The following is an 18,527-nucleotide window of genomic DNA, read 5'->3' as shown; positions in this document are numbered from 1 at the left end:
GAAGCAGTAGACCTTGGAGGGACCGCTACATGATGGGGGAATGCAGAGGTCTCTAACCATGGAACTGCCGATGACCAGGGGGTCGGGGCCCGACTTTGAGGAGGGACAGGATGGTTGTCTCGGGCTGGAGGGGCTCCTCATCCCTCGGGTCAGAATGGCATAGCGATTTTCCAGTCGATAGGTTGGGCTGGGCCTGAGTGCCAGCCCGACCGCCTGCGCATGCGGTGATGCTTGCTTCTACGCCATGGCTCAGGCTGGTGTGGGAGGAGCTGGCCAGCAGAGCAGGCTTGGTTCTCAGCAGAGGCCGGGGGAGAGGCAACAGGGACAGAAGTTGCATTAGTGCATGGCATGGTTAAAGTATTGGAGGACAGAGTGAAATCAGGGCATCTGGCATTTGTGTGTGTAAGAGAGGTAACGCTATTTACGGAGAGAATGGTGTCGAGGAACTGTTCATCCTTCTCAATCTGATGGAGGGTCGCTATTCTGGCTTCGAAGTTCCACTATCTTTTTAAGAGAAGGACGATGAGTCGCAGCCTGGTGCACAGCTGAGGGGAGGCATCGTGGTCGGGGGCTCGGCCGGTGTCAACTGTTTTTAAACGCTTGTTTGCTAGTTGGCTAGCAACAGCGATATCGCAGTTCCTTGATAACTCAACACAGGTAGCGGTAAGTAATCTGGAGAAGATCTCACTTTATATTGAGTCACTAGTTTTGAGAGACGTTAGAAGGAATTTGATGCTTTCTTCTTCCAGATATCGCTTTCCTTGGCCCGGTATTATTTGCAGCCCTTGATACTGGCTTAACGCTTAACGCTAACGCTTTGACAGAAAAGTTTGGCGATCAAGGTTATAGAGTCCGATAATCCAAAGCCTCGAGCAACAACAGTTTATGCAAGAGTTTGTTCACGAGATATAATCGGTAGCCAGTAAATCCGTAGAAAGTAGATGGTAACAAGGAGAATGCTGAGTTAAGGTATCGTTGTTACCTGCGATACCTGATGCTTCTACAGGAAGTAAGGATAAAATTATTACTGTATAGACACTGAAAAATATTTTTGGTGGATAACTTCGTTGATTTGGCTTCACAATATTTTTTTAAAAATAGGTCTATGGGACTTAGCATTGGAGCTGCTCTTCGATAGGAACGCAACCACTTGGGGCGCTGGTTTTCACTTTCCCTCCCTATTAGATTCAACGTTGACAACGTAAGGTACAACGGTATGTCGTTGATGAAGATTGGACATTCCCTCAGAGGAAAGTAAGTTGTTCAGGAACGTGCTTCACCTTGTTATAAGCGCAAATTTATTTAATTGGTTGCCCTGTCTCTGAAGTCCTAGGTTATTTAATGTGATGTTCATATGTGATAATAAACAATGCAAATCAATATTGAGTCATTTTAGGCTACACAAATAATGATCCCTAAATGCTATATTTGGACACAGGTTGTATTACGCAATAGGCTATCCAACGAAAATGACTATAATTAAGTAGACATAGGATGTAAGAAACTTGTGGATAGCTAGGATTTTTGCTGCACCCAGTGTGAATTTGCAGCTTGTTAAACCTAGGCTACATTTGCAAGCAGACAAAATGAAGCCAAGGCAAATTAAACTTACCGATAGAAGTGCACATCCCTCGGGTATTGTGGTTCGAGCAGGCAAAGAGTCTGCAACTGTTATTGGATATTTGGCTTTTGCCTCGACTGGCAGCCTGGCCATTTAAATCAAATGCATAGCCTAATCATGTCAATGTTGCAAGAAAGCAAACTAAGCTAGACTGCATTTCCGGCGGGAACTGCGAAAGTGTGCTTGCCCTGGTCCGGTCACCAATGTGAGCAGACAGTGACATACGCTATGCTGAACCTGGCTTGATCCAAGCATTCTAACAGTGCCTTTCAGTGGCAATACCGCAAAAGCTCTGAGGGCTATTCAACTATTGGCTTGCGGGGTGAATGCGGTTCGTTGGATTTTACCTGTGGCCTGCCTTCGAATTTAGCTTCTATGACTAAAATCAAATCAATAAAATAAAACAACAGCAGTGATTGGCTGCAAAAATAAATAATGTCACGCATCTTGCACCTCTCAAACTGGGCTATCAGGTAACCTAGAGAAAAAAATTAAATTATGAAATATGACTAAGGCATTAAAATGCTGCTTGTTTGTCAGGATACTTTTTCACTGATTTATTTTAATATATTCCATCCCCTAATTCTGTTTTACTGGTTTATTTGACAAATAATCTATATGGATTTGCTCTATAAAGACCTGTTTGGGATTGTTTTGAGAGCCTATTGATGTATCTCAGAATAAAGGAATGTCCACAACATTAGTGATGTTTTTTGTGTGTGTGTGAATGTATTTTACTTAACTCATTGAATGTAGCTGGATACTCATGAACGCATGTCTCTAATAGCCACAATAGGAGTAATTTTAGCAACACCGTATTTTGTGTGGCCCATAACGACCTAGTGGATCATGAAAACGTGCTAAAAAAAATCACATTCCTTGCTTGTTGTTGGTACATTTTAATCCCATTCAGATTGCCACTTATCTGTGATGTAAGAGTTCAGTATAGGTTTAAGGTCTGGGGCAGGGATTTGACATTCTGTGACTTCTTCATTGAGGGCTTGCTTGGCAGCACTGTCCGCTTTCATTTCCCCCTCAGACCAACATGGCCTGGGACCCAGCAAAAACTACACTCAAGTTGTGGTTCTTTGACGCTTTTAGTTGATCAAGCTCAGGTTTGGTTGTACTTTTTATGCGACATTAAAGCCTACTGGAAAGATTTTTAATTGCAATTTAATTGAATGCAATTTACTTTTACGATTAAATAAAATTAATTTATCCCTCTCACCCATAGTCTTCTATTTATTTACAAATGTACATAGCCCTACTGTACTTACATTTATACATAGTTATTCTACTGATCTTCATACTATTCATCCTGCACATAGACTTATTCTTACTACTCTTATAATGTTGTTTCTGCACTACAATGACACTGTTTCCAGACTGCACATAGCTGTATGTTATGTACATATCTGTTAAATATTTGTCATATTGAATATCCATATTTATTCTGTTTTATTATATTCTGTTAATACACTGCACATATCTATATTATTGCATTGCATGTAAATGCAATGGACTATTATCGCTGTTCTTCTTTTATTATTGTCATTCTTCCAACCAAATTTGACGTTCAAAGGCTCTAAAACCACTGAACCGTTCGACGTCATTCAACCACTCCTACAAAGGTCTTGTAACAGAGATTTGTTGTATGTTTTTTCACATTTGTGAACTTTATACGTTTTTAGATATTTATGATAAAAGAGCAAGAAATTCTCATAGAGTTAACATTGACCGCCGTGTCGGCAACTTTTAGCATTATGACGTGACCTGCAGCTGAAAACAATCAACAGCTGAACACGAGCTACTAGGCCTACTACCACTGGAGCTATGAATCTTCTGAACGTCTTCGCCTGCTGTGCCGTGGTCACTTTATTTGCTCGTAAAACTCAAATTCAGAGGCACATTTCTCTAATTACAGACAAGGTAAGTGTTCCGGTTTTTGGTATTGGAGTCATTTATATCGTCAAATATTATGTTATGTAATGTTAAGTTGTATGAAATGATGGGTCACAAATAGCTAAACTAACGTTATAACGTTAGGTAACGTTAACGTTAGTGAAATAGTTAACGTTAGCACCTTGCTACGTTGATGTTATTTAAGGAAACCCACTGTTAAGGCGAGACACTACAGGTGAATAGGGTAACATTTTTAACAAGCAGATATCACTATGAAACTTCCCCAGTTGATTACTTACATTAATATGAGAAAAAAATGTATTACAAGTTTGCTGTAATTTAATGTTTACATATGCAAATTAGGCATTATCTAATTAAATATGCTTAATTTGCATACATTTTAAGGCACGAAACCTGAGCATTGGATACAGCCAAGTTCAAAATTATGTTTTCATTGTGTTCAGATATTAGATGGGAAAACATTTACAGAGGGATTTATGAAAATCTACTTTTGTTATCCTGTAAATCAGAAAATGATGTCACTAGCCCTAAAAAAATCGTCATGTAAGTCAGGCTAGGAATAATATATCAACAAACCCCTCTGTAGAAATCTTCGACATATAGTTAGGCATAAGTCTAGAAAGTTTGGTGTATGTACGTGCTTCTGAAGTGGAATTTTTGAGCTCAGAGTGTGAGCGAAACTCATTTTGAGAAAAACAGCCTTGAAAGACAGCCAATGAGATTCCGTTCTCAGCCTAGACTCGCCTTTGAACTTTCGCGATTGGTTACTGATACAAAGGAAGTGTCCATATATGGATCACATAGCGTGATACAGGAAAAACAGAGCTTGCCAACGGTAGTACACATGTTATGTTTTGGACCACGGTCGGAGTGCATGCAAGGTTAGAATGCTAACTTTTTTGCTGAATTTAGGAGAAATATACAGGCGAAAGTAGACACAATATAATGAAATAAACACCTAAATGTGTAAATCGGACATTTTTGTTGTAGTAGTGTGATAGAATACATGCTAAGGTAACATACTAGCTCAAAATCTCGAAATTGACCAGTGCATGAAAAAACGATGTTTTCACCTGCCGTGTCTCGCCTTAATCAACGTAAATATGTCGTCAACTTTACAGTGACCGGTTAGCTGTAGGTTTCGATAGCTAACGACAATCAAACGTAACGCACTAACGTTACATTTGTTATTAGGCTAACCAGCAGCGTTTTAACTATAACCAGAGCCCGTCTGTCTTCTCTGCTAGAACGTTAACGTCCCATACAAAAATGTGATATATGGCAATATATGAACATATATGTAAAATAACAGGGACTTATAATTGTACTTATATGGACATTTATGCGATTCAAATATTTATGTCAAATCTATATGTCCATACATGCATACAAAATATTTTAATTTCCCATATAAGATGCTATATATCTTCATATACTAGATCCAATTATTTGTTTTCCAAATATATGGAGAAGTTTATGTGTGAATATGTGACAGACTTATATGAAGTCTCCATATATGGTGGCATACATATCCATACACTAGATTCCACTGCTTATTTTCTAAATATATGGATAACTTTATGTGTGAATATGTGGCAGACATATTTGTAGTCTCCATATATGGTGGCATACATATCCATACACTAGATTCCATTAGCCTACTTATTTTCCAAATGGAGAACTTAGTGTGAATATATTTGTTTATATCTTGGCGTCACAGGTATGGTGTTGACTATGCTGCTCGGCATCTTTTACCTTACAGTGGGTCCCCGTTAAGTTTGGACGGGTTCCTTCATGAATCACGCACCCCATTTTCTCAGCAGAAATGGCACAAACTGCAGTTGACACAAACAACCACAAGGTGTCACTTGGGTGCCACTACTATTTTTGATGCGACTGACTAACTGCTTCCATGGCCTTGGCGGGGCACGGAACTTAAATTGATCACGGTAGTTTAAGCTTACACTTGACAAAACATTCTAATATGAAAATGTAGATGCAATTGTTGTAAAATGGTGCAGCTCCTTTAAGAAAGCACCGTGTGCAGGGATGGAGAGAGAGAAAGCGAGAGGGGATAGGCCTACAGTATGTGTGTTAGAACTTAGCGTGTGGAAAAAGTATGTGCTGTTGAGACTGGAGCGAGTCACATTCAAAATAATGCAAAAAAAGCAATTATCCTCATTCATTGCAACCAAAGCATGCCTGCTTGCCGACGTTCAAACGAAAAATATATCAAAGCACCTTTTGCGTTTGAATGTAGCACAAAAAAATGTTTAAACAGCTGGACAAATGATTTAGCTAATTGATTATATAACCTGTACACCAGCAATTGTTGAACATTTACCTGTACATGTACATTGACAGTAGCCCAGCCTAACAGCATGTTGTAGGCCTACTGTAGAAATTTCACTTAAATTGCAACCGCAACATGCCTGCTTGCCAACGTTCAAACGACAACGAAAAAGATAATAAAACAAGAGGGTTGAGTCTGAATGACACTGAGTTTTTAGACACTGAGTTTTTGTAGTTAAGAAATATTTTCAGATATAAAAAAAATGGTCATTCTTCAATCTCCTTCACTGGCGCCTATGGAAAAGGCTTAACGTCCCAAAACAACGATCAATGATCATCAAATTTCTCTCTCACATTGCTCCTCATAACCATCTATAAAAAAGAGATATAATTCCAAAGGGGGCAGATAGGGGCCACTGCACTTAAAACTTAAAAAGATTAAGCTTTCCGAACTTTGAAATTGCGATCAGTGACTGCCATCGGGTGAACGAAGCTTTCCGAAGTTGAACAGGCTATTAAAAACTATTTGCGCACCTCCATGTCACAGGAGAGACTGGGCTCTCCCTTCGTTAGGCTACCTGCAAACTGGCCTATGATTTCATTGCTGAGTTTGCGGCAAAGCAAGAAAATGTTTTTTTTCCTGAGTCAGGATATGGCGAGTCAGTGTCATTTATTTGTCCAATGTTAGCCTATAGATACAGACCAGTACATCTTATCAATAGTTTGAATGTTGTGTGTGTTTCTGTTCATTGACAAATACCGTTCAGCACAATGATTCATGCCCAATTAATTCCCCCTGTTAAAGTGTTCGCCTTTGTTACACTATTTGGTTTCGTGATGTAGCCTATGATAAAACACCATATGACAAAATATGTGACTCAGCTAATGTTATAGGCTATACAATTGAATTCCCCCTCTTAAAGGCAAGCTGGTGTAGCTTATTAGACTAGGCTACTATTAAAATACACCGACGGTAGCCTTGGCTATGTGTAAAGTAAGCTATCGCATGATTTCATGCACGTAAGTGAAAAGGGCCTTGCATCTGTCAAGTTCGCACAGGGCCTCGCATCCCCTTGCGACGGCCCTGCAGCTCCTCCTAAGACAGCGAGGAAAAAGTTAAAATACGTGATAAACCCGGGAAAAGTTGACAGGTTTGTTTCGGTCCCGGTGATTATATGTGAAATTGTGCAAACGACAGCCTTTTCAAGGCATTTCCAGGAAGGAGTCGTAGCATGCAAGCTCCCAAATTGACCCAGTAGCCTAAGGCATCAATAAATTGTTGGGACTGGGGAGGGTCATGCGTTTTTTCTCAATCACTTTGGAGGGTCATAGAAAAAATTCTTGCTGGCGAAGGAGGGTCACGTCTTTTTTGACAAACGCTCCCAAAACTCCTCCGGTAGCCCCTTAATTAAATAAATAACGAACAGTCCCTAATTGATTAATAGCCTAGGCCTACACCAGCAATTGTTGAACATTGACCTGTACAGGACATTGACAGTAGCCCAGCCTAACAAGCAAATGTTGCAAAATACATCAAAAGAGCGCCAATTAATCAGAAATAAATAATGTAATCTGCATCGCTTTATTTAACAAACTGCAAGCAACAAGCGCATTGAGTTCGCTGTAAGGCCAAACCCAAGAGCAAAGCCTATCTGTTAAGGTAGTCGATAGGCTATATTCACCCCTTGCAAGTGACGTCACGTTTTGTTCGCGCCACAGCAAAATAGCCTAGTGGACGGCAAGAACACGAATCAAATCAATGGGTTGTAATGGGACATATCGCACAGCTAGATTATAGTGAGATTTAACCGTAGTAATGCCCTTCCACGACTGTTGGCTTATTGTTTGGAATACAACAACATCCCTGTTCTTGTTCTTGCATAGATATATTTTGGTTTGTTTTCTTTGTGTTTCGGGAGTATTTCAACCACAATTGCATGCTTATCTCCTCAGTGTATAAAGCACAGCAGCGGTTGCTATAGCAACCATAGACTCTGAACAGGACGGCAGATAGCACTTAGGCAAAGTCTTTGGCAAGATCTGAATGTAAACAGATAATACCGTTCAAGTTTTTTTTAAATTTCCTATTTCTTTCAATTCTTTAACTTAAGACATGTAAGAAGTAAGTTTATTCGCTGGGCAACGTACAAACTGACGAGTTACATTAGCCCTAGCACTATGAGCTACGATAAACGTTAGCTAGAATAGCTTAATAGCTTAATAGCTTAATAGCTTCTAAGTGTGGCAGCTAGTTATTATTTCATGTTCTGATATGACATTCTTAACGTTTTGACTATGTTACAACTGATAAAAGCAAGACAAATAAAGTAACCAAATCGCTTTGCAATATTTTAGTTCAGAAATACTTATGGGTGTTCATTTACCATAATGTTAATTACAGTAGCCTAACGTAACGTTATCTCCCCTTGCTGTTACCACCAGTTTTAATAACTTTACATTTGCGATCATGACCCATTTCATCTAACAACACCACTGGCATCTTCTTTGACTATCAGACCCCAAACTGCAATACATTGAACTACAAAGATGTTATAGTAATGGTGTTCAGTTCATCATAATCTTTATGACATAATGTAATTTGCCGTCCGTCTCCCATCTTTTTGCCGTCCAGCATGGAGCCGTCACGTGACTTAAGTCACGTGACTGCAAGGGGTGAATAACGAGCTGTGTGCCTGGAAAGACGATAGATGACGGCTCTGGTCATCCCATACCCTCCCCCCACTTCCTGTAGCCTACCATTATGAAGGCCTGTAGCCTAAAACGACTCGTTGCCATTTTGTGACATTAAGCTTTTTCACGTTAAGCCCCCCTCCCCCATCCCCTTCTTTCACAAGCAGTGGGGGAGCGCGGGGCACAAAGTAACACTTTTTGGTAGACAAAGGAGGGTTCTCCGCGCTTCTGTCGTTTGGCCACAATCCGTTGCAACCAGGCCAGGACAGATATTTTTAGAGAGGAGAGCAGCGGTGCAGCTCAGATGTCTTCTTAATTTTCTTTATTCTTCAGTAAAAGGTGCAGAACATTATTAAACTTTGACTAACATTTCGATGTGTCGATGTTTTTGACTAACGAACATCGAAACGTTAGTCAAAGTTTAATAATGTTCTGCACCTTTTACTAAAGAATAAAGAAAATTAAGAAGACATCTGAGCTGCACCGGCGTCTCTCCTTCTCTCTAACACTTTTTGGCTTTGGCTAAATATTTCTAAAATCATGAGTTTCACTAGTCACATGTTTTAACAAGCAACACTTGTTATTGAACTAATAACAGACGTGTGTCGAAAATTGACTTTATTTTCCATACGGAGAAATAACATATGCAGAGTCTAACCCAGGTCAATCTTGCCAAAAAGCCCTCAAACCTGAAAACACATGAGGCAAAAAGTGCAAAACATCACAAAACTAACTAAACTAACACGGGCATATTTTTGTATTGCAATCATTGTAGCCTACAGTTGTAACAGCTGTAACAGTCATTTTACTCCCCGGATCGCTCATTATAAAGAACGTTTAACGTGTCCCAAAACAGCTATCAATTAATCACCAAACGTCTTATAAACAAGTATTGCCAGGAGCAACACCTTGCAAAAATGATAACAATAGGCCTTTATATGGCTCTGCTCCTGCCTAGATTCGAACTCAGAACTACCTGAAAGTTGCAGACCTGTTCTGGAAATCGTGCATTAACCCACTTTCGACCGTCAGACAACGCTATCTACTTTGAGTAGGCCTATTGGGTAGGACTGTAGCCTACACTGGTTGCTGTGGCACAGTCTTGAGTGACCGAATTCGTTTTTTCTTTGTCATATGAATGCTGTCATTTTGTTAACATTACTGTTAAGGAGATGCTGTAGGCAAAGTCTATATTTCAACCTCGTTAGTGTAGTAAAAAAATCAGAACTATTCACAAGGTTTCTGGGCAGCATATTTATGTTCTGTTAGCAAGCAAACTTCTCATGACTACCGACAAAGTAGCCTACTGCCAGCTGATCTAAGCTCTCATTTTAAAACATTACTGAGAGACAGACACTGTACAATCAAGAAATCTTGCCACTGAATCCAAAACTATGTTTAACATTATGTACAAGGCTTAGGCTACAGTGGACTAGCATGTTGCAGGGGCTGCTAAAACACAGAGAAACGCACTGAAAACTTCGGCCAATCACAGCCCTTGCTGTCGAATCGCCCGTCTGGTTCGACCGTGGAACTCCACAGCGGACTATGCTGCCCCCAAGCGGCTGCAGTTGTACTTACATTTCACCATTCACCATGATCGTGAATGAAGTGTCAATTTTTAACTGGGACCCACTGTACTTCTGTGGCGCATTGCGTTGAGGCCGACAGATGACAGCCGCCGTTGCACAACAGTTACCAGTCTGTCCAAGAGTCCAAGAGTTCGAATCTGGGTTAAGATTTTGACAACAATATTGACATAGTTGTTTACCTAAGTTTATCTTTTGTGCAGATCAGCCTTCTTGGCTTGGTTTGCATAAACTAACAAGCCCCCCCCCCCCCCCTCCATGAAAATCAAAGGCTACATATTCTCAGCTGACTCGTCAAAAAGTGCACACCACCTTATTATTACCTGGAGGTGTGTGACTTTTACTTACGTGCACATGGCTGCAAATTGACTTTTAATTTATGTATTTTCTGCCTTGGCCATTTTAAAATATGGATGTATGGTGGTTAGAAGTGTAAATATCAATCAGAAACCTAAATATATTTATAATTATTAATTTGCAAACAAATAACTGGCGTCAGTGACGTCTTCAGATCCCTGGAACTATGCTTCTTCTAGCATTCTACCATAGGTCGAGAGGTGTAGTTGTAACTACACAACTTTACAATAGTGGTTGCGAACTTTCGTTGCTACTATGGTTTTGGGAAACACTAACATAGTGTAACGATGCATTGGACTATGTAAGTTCCAAATATGAATGTAATTCTGTGGCATATTGTACAGAAAAATAAAAATGACATGTCAAACAGTCAATTGACTACATTGCAGTCAAGAAGTAGGGCAAATTAATTTACGAAACCAAAACGTGGGTCATACTGTAGTTGTCTAAGCCTCTATAGCGTAGCCTGTTAAAAACGTTGCAGAAGCCTACCCAAGGCTACAGATTAATTCTGAACAGTTATTTCTCTACTGGCTCAATTATCACACCACTGTTTTGATTGGCGTAGTTGCGTTACCCCAACACTGACAATAATGTAGACAGCAATTTTCGTTACCACCGTGTAGTCTTAGCCTTAGTCTTAGCCGTGAAGCCTTAAGCCATATCCAAGTAGCCTAAATCGAGGTAAATCGAGCTTTTTCAGAAGGGGCGGCAGGCAGAGCGATGTACAGTGGCAGAGCGACGCACAGTGGCTGAAAGTGGTACTAAAGCTTCACGCCTCGTAATGCGCGACTGAAGTGGCCATTTGAAAGCGATGCCCACTGTATGTAGTAAGAATGTTTAGGTTACTGTCTCTGCGTAAGTAAATGATAATAAAGGCAAAGGTATATATAAGTATATAAGTATAAGTATAAACTCTTAAACTCTCTACATTTATCCCAATCCGTTAATTAGTGAAACACACTCAGCACACAGTGAACACACATGGAGGTGAAGCACACACTAATCCCGGCGCAGTGAGCTGCCTGCAACAACAGCGGCGCTCGGGGAGCAGTGAGGGGTTAGGTGGTCGGGGTTCGAACTGGAAACCCTCCGGTTACAAGTCCGAAGCGCTAGCCAGTAGGCCACGGCTGCCCCCAGGTATGTTGGTGTGGGCAGAGTATTTGCTGCAGCTGCTATGGAATTTTAGTTAATCTAATTAGTGTCGCCGTGTGAAGCAAAAGCTGGATATGGGCTGAATATATGTCCTGCAACAAACTTCCAGAGGCTGGTGATTTTGACCAGGGTCCTTGACTTCTAAAGGAAACGCAAGGACTGAGAGGATCGAGTGAGGGCATCTATTTATCTATCTATCTATCTATCTATCTATCAATGGAAACGAGCCTATATTTATTCTCACAAGCTTTTAATTAGGCTTTTAAAGGCTTAAGTAATTTAATTGTTTATATATATAAACAATTAAATTATAAAAGCCTTTAAAAGCTTATATATATATATATATATATATATATATATATAAAGTCGCATTAGTCAAATGCATCATGGAACATGGAAAAAAACATATATAAAATTAAGCACCGGGACTATAAATTATATTTAGAAATGTTAATGAAGATGAACATGAATATATATATATATATTAAAAATAATGATCAATAATAATAAATTATATATATATATATATATATATATATATATATATATAATTTATTATTATTGATCATTATTTTTTTTTTAAATATTTTTTTAAGTATTTAACATTTTTTAATTCACTTTTATTCACTGGTTATTATACTGTATGTATTTTAATCTCCAATATTTTAATGTCAATCTAATCTTAATTGTTTGGTCAATTGTTTTTTGCACCTTTCCACTGCACTGATTACGTATGATGGCGTTACACTCAGAAACATCGGAAATGAATTGCCTTTTTTGTTTCGGGATGTTTTAATCAACGATTCTACCTGGCTGACTGAGATTCTCCGAGATCATGGAACCATGGAGACGCATCTCGGCGCAGAAGGAAAAAACACCGGGGAAAACGAGCCGGGACCCGTAACAGATTGAGCCAACACAGATGCTGCGGTTTCAGAATTGCAAGAAGTGTTAAATAGACAACAACACACGCACCCTGAAGCTGCGCTTATTGTGGCCGGTGATTTCAATCAAGTACATCTGAACCGGTCCATGCCTGAATTTATTCAACACATTCACTTCCCTACACGTGGTGACAACACACTGGATCACTGCTACACACAGTTCAACAGTTACAAAGCTAAGTCTCTACCAGCTTTCGGAAAATCAGATCATGCCGCTGTTTTCCTACTGCCTATGTACAAACAGAGAAGTCAGAGGGATCCCCCAGTGACGAAGGAGGTCAAGCGCTGGACTGACCAATCGGAAGCCAGGCTACAGGACGCCCTTAGCAACGTTGACTGGGAGATGTTCAAGACGAACTCTGCTGACATCAATGAGTTTACAGAAGTATCATTGAGTTACATCAATATGCTAACTGATTCCATCATCCCAACTGTAAAGATCCGAAGCTTCCCTAACCAGAAGCCATGGGTGGATAGACAAGTAAGAATGGCATTAAAGACACGCACCATGACTTATAATGCTGGGCTTATTTCAGGGGATATGACGGATTACAAAGCAGCATCTTTTAGTTTACGTAGAGCTATTAAAGATGCTAAGAGGCGCTATAGAGACAAAGTTGAAGCTGATTTCTTGGAGGGTGATCCAGCATAAGTGTGGAAAGGACTCCGAACCATCACTGGCTTTGAAAGAAAGTCCCCTCCTATGATGAATGTGAGTAAAGCCCTCCCTGATAAACTTAATGCTTTTTAGATAGATAGACAGATAGATAGATAGATAGATAGATAGATAGATACTTTATTGATCCCCAGGGGAAATTCAAGTATATGTCATATAAGTTTTATGCTCGCTTTGACATGAAAAACACAGACTTTCTAACACTAGCTGCAGAATGTGAAGCAAATGAGGATGCACCTTTCTGTGTCTCTGAGGTCGATGTGAGCAATGCCTTTAGGAGGGTTAATTGCAGAAAAGCTGCTGGACCGGATGGAATTTCTAACAGGGTTTTGAAATCCTGCGCTGCTCAGTTAGCTCCTGTGTTCACTTATATCTTTAACACATCATTGGCTCAAGAGACAGTTCCTACTTGCCTCAAGCAGTCTGTTATTGTTCCAGTACCGAAAAAACAAAAGTCCATCATGTCTGAATGACTACCGCCCAGTAGCCCTGACGTCTACAGTGATGAAGTGTTTTGAGAAGCTTGTGAAAAACATTATCTGCTCATCCCTCCCTGCCTCCTTCGACCCCCTCCAATTTGCTTACAGAGCCAACAGGTCTACAGAGGATGCCATCTCAAACCTCATGCACACCACCTTAACTCACCTGGAGGAGGGGAATGGGAATTATGTGAGGATGCTTTTCATTGACTTTAGTTCAGCATTCAACACGATAGTACCTCTCACCTTGGTCACAAAGATGAAGGCCTTAGGACTGAACACCACCCTGTGTCACTGGATATTTGACTTTCTCACCAACCGTTCACAAGTGGTTAGAGTGGGGGGTCTGACATCTGACACATTAACCATCAGCACTGGTGCTCCCCAAGGCTGTGTTTTGAGTCCACTGCTGTACAACATCTACACACATGACTGCAAAGCCAACAGTAGTTATACCTCCATCATCAAGTTTGCAGATGACACAGTGATCTTGGGCCTGATTAGTAACAACAATGAACAGCTCTACTTGGATCAGGTTGATGAGGTGGCACAGTGGTGTCAATCTAACAGCTTGACACTGAATGTCAATAAAACCAAGGAAATGGTAGTGGATTACAGAAGGCAGCAGCAGAACTACAGTTACACCCCAATAATGATCAGTGGGCAACCTGTAGAGAGAGTCACAAGTTTTAAAGGCCGTGTTGCAGGGTTTATTTTCCAACGAATTTGCACAATTTGCTTGTTGGTAATAAACATTTAAACTGTTATCCATTGTATTTGATGTTGTTGGGTATCACAAAACGGAATATAATACGAAAAAGCAGGTACTATTTCACAGCAGTTTGAAGTGATTCTCCTTTCCCCCACAATGCATTGCATTACGTCACCTTGGGGAGGCTACAGACCAAAGCCCACCTTGAGACCCTTGAGAGTAACGAGAGAGGAGTAAAGAGAGACGAGTAAGGGAGTGTTCAGCAGTAGATAGCGCAGATTATAGATAAATAGATATAGATAGCCTAGATAGATATATAGACAGGTAGATAGATAGCTAGATAGATCATGTCATCTGCTGGTCACGGGGTGAGCTCCTCAACCAGCGGCCAAAACGCACTCGCTTCCCTAGCGTTACAGCAGCTCTCCACCACAGTTTCCATTGGGACAGCACAGCCCACACAAGCACCTGCCAAACTGCGACGCCGACTTGCCCTTATTATCTCCCTCTTTGGTAAGCAGTACCCTGATGATGTCAATGACAATCAATCACGAGGAGTAGTTATCGAAAATATTCATGCTGAAGACACGACCAGCCTAATCGGCGGCGGCTAAGTTTGCAACAACAGGGGTGGCTCACAGGTGGGACTGGAAAGTTAGCCCATAGCTATCATGATGCTTTATATTCTGATCTTCTGACTAAGTTTACCCGGTAGCATACTTATCTGAACTAACGACATGATCACCATCACTAGATATAAAGAAAATGTTGACTTTCACTCGGTGCTGTTCACTGACAGTAACTTAGGCTAAACAAAAAAAGTGTTGTAATGTTATAAGCATAATGCATTGAACTGAATAGGCGCATTATGTAGCCTCATAACGAGACTTCTCAAATTCAGAAAATTGCATTAAACTAAAATCGGAAGACATTGTTATCTTTGTTAGACATATAGGGTAGTTGTCATATCAATGCTGTAACGAAAAAGAAGTGTAAATATACAAACTTTATGTTTAAAATGTAACCGCAACCGTTTCCCATAGGAATGAATGTAAAACATACCCTCCAAAACGAGACCTCCCGAAATTCAGAAAAAAATACTAAATTGATATCAGGCAACGTTATTACCATTGGTAGATCATAGGGTAGCTGTGATAGAAATGCTGTGACGAAATTCGAAGTGTAAATATACAAACTTTATGTTGAAAGTGTAACCGCGATGTCCATTTGAATGCATTAAAATTAATGAAGTGCAGATCATGTAGCCCCCAACGTGACGTCATTACCGAATTGCGTAAAAGAAACCCTGCTAATACTAAAAACGACAAAAACTGGCATTTAACACCATTTGGAGACATTTTTAAAAATGATATACATATATTGAGTGCTTTATGTACCCATTAATCAACAGTGGTGGTTAACCTGCAACACAGGCTTTAAATACCTTGGTGTCCACATTACTGAAGACTTAACATGGACTGTTAACACTCAATATGTTCTGAAGAAGTCCAGACAACGGCTCTACTTCCTTCGTCAGCTAAGGAAATTCAAAGTTTCTACATCCATCATGAAGGCCTTCTACACTTCAGTGGTTGAGAGTGTTCTAACTGGTAGCATCATCACCTGGTATGGGAACTCCACAGTTAGAGATTGTAGTACTCTGCAGAGTAGTCGCCTCAGCTGAACGTTATTATAAGAACTCAACTCCCTGCTCTACAAGATATCTATTCCAGAAGAGTACTCCTAAGAGCCCAAAAGATTCTGAAGGACTCTTCTCATCCTGACAACAATGGATTATTCCTACCGCTGAAATCAAGAAGACGCCTATGTAGTCACAAAGCCAGAACTGAGAGACTCAGGAGAAGTTTTTATCCCCAGGCCATCCGAACTCTGAACTCACACTATACTGACTTTGCACACATTCACTCCTCAGCACTCTCAAACATTTCCCAACTCTGAACTCACACTAGACTGACTTTGCACTCATTCACTCCTCAGCACTCATGACCCCCCCACACACACACCTACATGACTTTTAGCACTTTTACATCCCTCTCCCTATGCTACAGACCTTTTATTTATTTTCTTATTTCATCACACGTCAAAACACACCCACACACGCACACACACACACACACATATCTGACTTTCTCCAACTTTTGCACATCTCCATAGAACTTTTTATTTATTATTTTTGATTTCTCCTCCATCTATCTACCCATGTCCTTGATTGCCTAGCCTTTCTGCCCCCTCCCCCACCACCTACCCCCATCCCCAACACACACACAAAAACACACACACTTACATCATCACTGTCATCACCTCACATACATACAGCACACTGCTTGCTACAGTAAGCCTCCTCTACATACTTGCTGCACACTGCCCCCCCCCCTCCCTACATACACAATACATTGTCTTCAGGATCTTCTCCAACACACATCCTCTACATACTTACAGCACACTGCCCCCACCTACCCACACACACACTACACACACACACACACAGTCACTGCTCCACTCCCCTCCCGCCTACACACACATCTTCACTGTCATCACTCACATACATCATACATACAGTACTCTGCTTGCAATAGTAAGTCCCTTCACCATACTTGCAGTACACTGCCCCCCCCCCCTCTCCCCTACATACACAGCACATTGTCTTTTGAGGAAGCTTCTCCAACACACATGTTGCACACTGCCCTCTCCCCACATATACAGCACACTATCCCATCTCCCTTGTCATCCCCCCAACACACACACCAAGACCCCTGGCAGTTGGGTTAGCCCCTTGAGCCGTGGATCTGCCCAAGGTTTCTTCCCTTGGTAAGGGGGTTTTTCCTTGCCCCTGTTGCTCTTGGGTGCTCCTTGTTGGTGCCCCCATCCCAATCCTCCCCCACCTTTCTTATGCAGCCCTTGCCACTTAATCTACTAAACCCAGGGTTCCTACACATTTTCCATTTCAAAATTCCATACTTTTTCCAAATTTTCAAACTTCTCGGTAGATTTTTCTGACCATATTCTAGACATTGTCAATGGAGCGTTCTATTAGCATTTGAAGAGCTGTATAATAATGTTTATTATTAACTTGCTAGCCCTCAGAAAACACTTGCCCATTGTTGGATACTTTTCGTTGGGGAAGAGCTGTGTTGGAAGATGCACTCACATTTTTAGTTCTTTGTAGATACAGCATAGCCTACATATGTTGGAGACTAGCACACTGCTGGCAGAGGCCTCACCGTAAACAGTATTATTTGTTTGCAATAGCAGTTTATCAGATAATGCAGTATCCATGTCTTGGTAACTTTTATAAAATCAAAAAAGTCTACCAGTTTTTTAGCCGAAAATAGCAAAGCTACGCAAACATACCAGTGCACAATGGTATAGGGCACGTGCATAGAACAGGGGTTTTCGATTTGGTTTTAGTACCAGAGTCCCCTTGTGGGAGAGATTTTTTTTCTGAGGACCCCCATTCAATTGTATCTTGATGTGGACTGACAGTTAAGCTACACAATACTTAGTTCCTACTCAATAGGAATGGTTCATTATGACCTGAGTGAAGTGATTAGTACTGTAGATGCAATAGTCTGGTAACACAAATATTTCTCCATACCCTTGTTTCTTTTTTCCATACTTATCCAGACCTGGAAATTACTAAAGTCAAATTCCATACTTTTCCAGGTTTTCCATACTGCGTAGGAACCCTGTAAACCCCTCTTCTACTGCACTTTTTTACCCCCGCCCCCACCATAAATGCACAAATAGGCTGACACCAGACATAATTTCTCTGCATTTCTTACTTCCAGTAACTATATGCATGTGACAATAAACTTCCTTGTATCCTTGTATGTTTTGTTTGTTGTGTCCCTTTCTTTTGGAGCACATTGGGTCTGTGCTTGTCACATGAAATGTACTATGTAAATAAAGTTTATTTGATTTGATCAGTTAACATTGAGTGAACTCACCTGAAAGACAACATACTGTTATGAATAGTTCAGTTCATCACGTGATCGGATATAGTCTCATGTTCTCCTTTAACGAATAGAGGATATATTCATAACCATTGCATTTTCAATGATTTACAT

The 18,527-nt window shown here is 40.5% G+C and overlaps 1 protein-coding gene across 4 annotated transcripts in view; it reads right to left on the bottom strand.

Annotated features, from left to right (window-relative positions):
- dock3 (dedicator of cytokinesis 3) overlaps nt 1-18,527 on the bottom strand; it is a 557,701-nt gene that overhangs the window by 215,478 nt on the left and 323,696 nt on the right. The window lies entirely within an intron of this gene.

This window comes from Alosa alosa, chromosome 10 (genome assembly GCF_017589495.1).
Source record: "Alosa alosa isolate M-15738 ecotype Scorff River chromosome 10, AALO_Geno_1.1, whole genome shotgun sequence".
Lineage (NCBI taxonomy): Eukaryota > Metazoa > Chordata > Actinopteri > Clupeiformes > Clupeidae > Alosa > Alosa alosa.
Note: the sequence above shows the minus strand (reverse complement) of the source record. Positions and strands in the feature narration are given on the sequence as shown.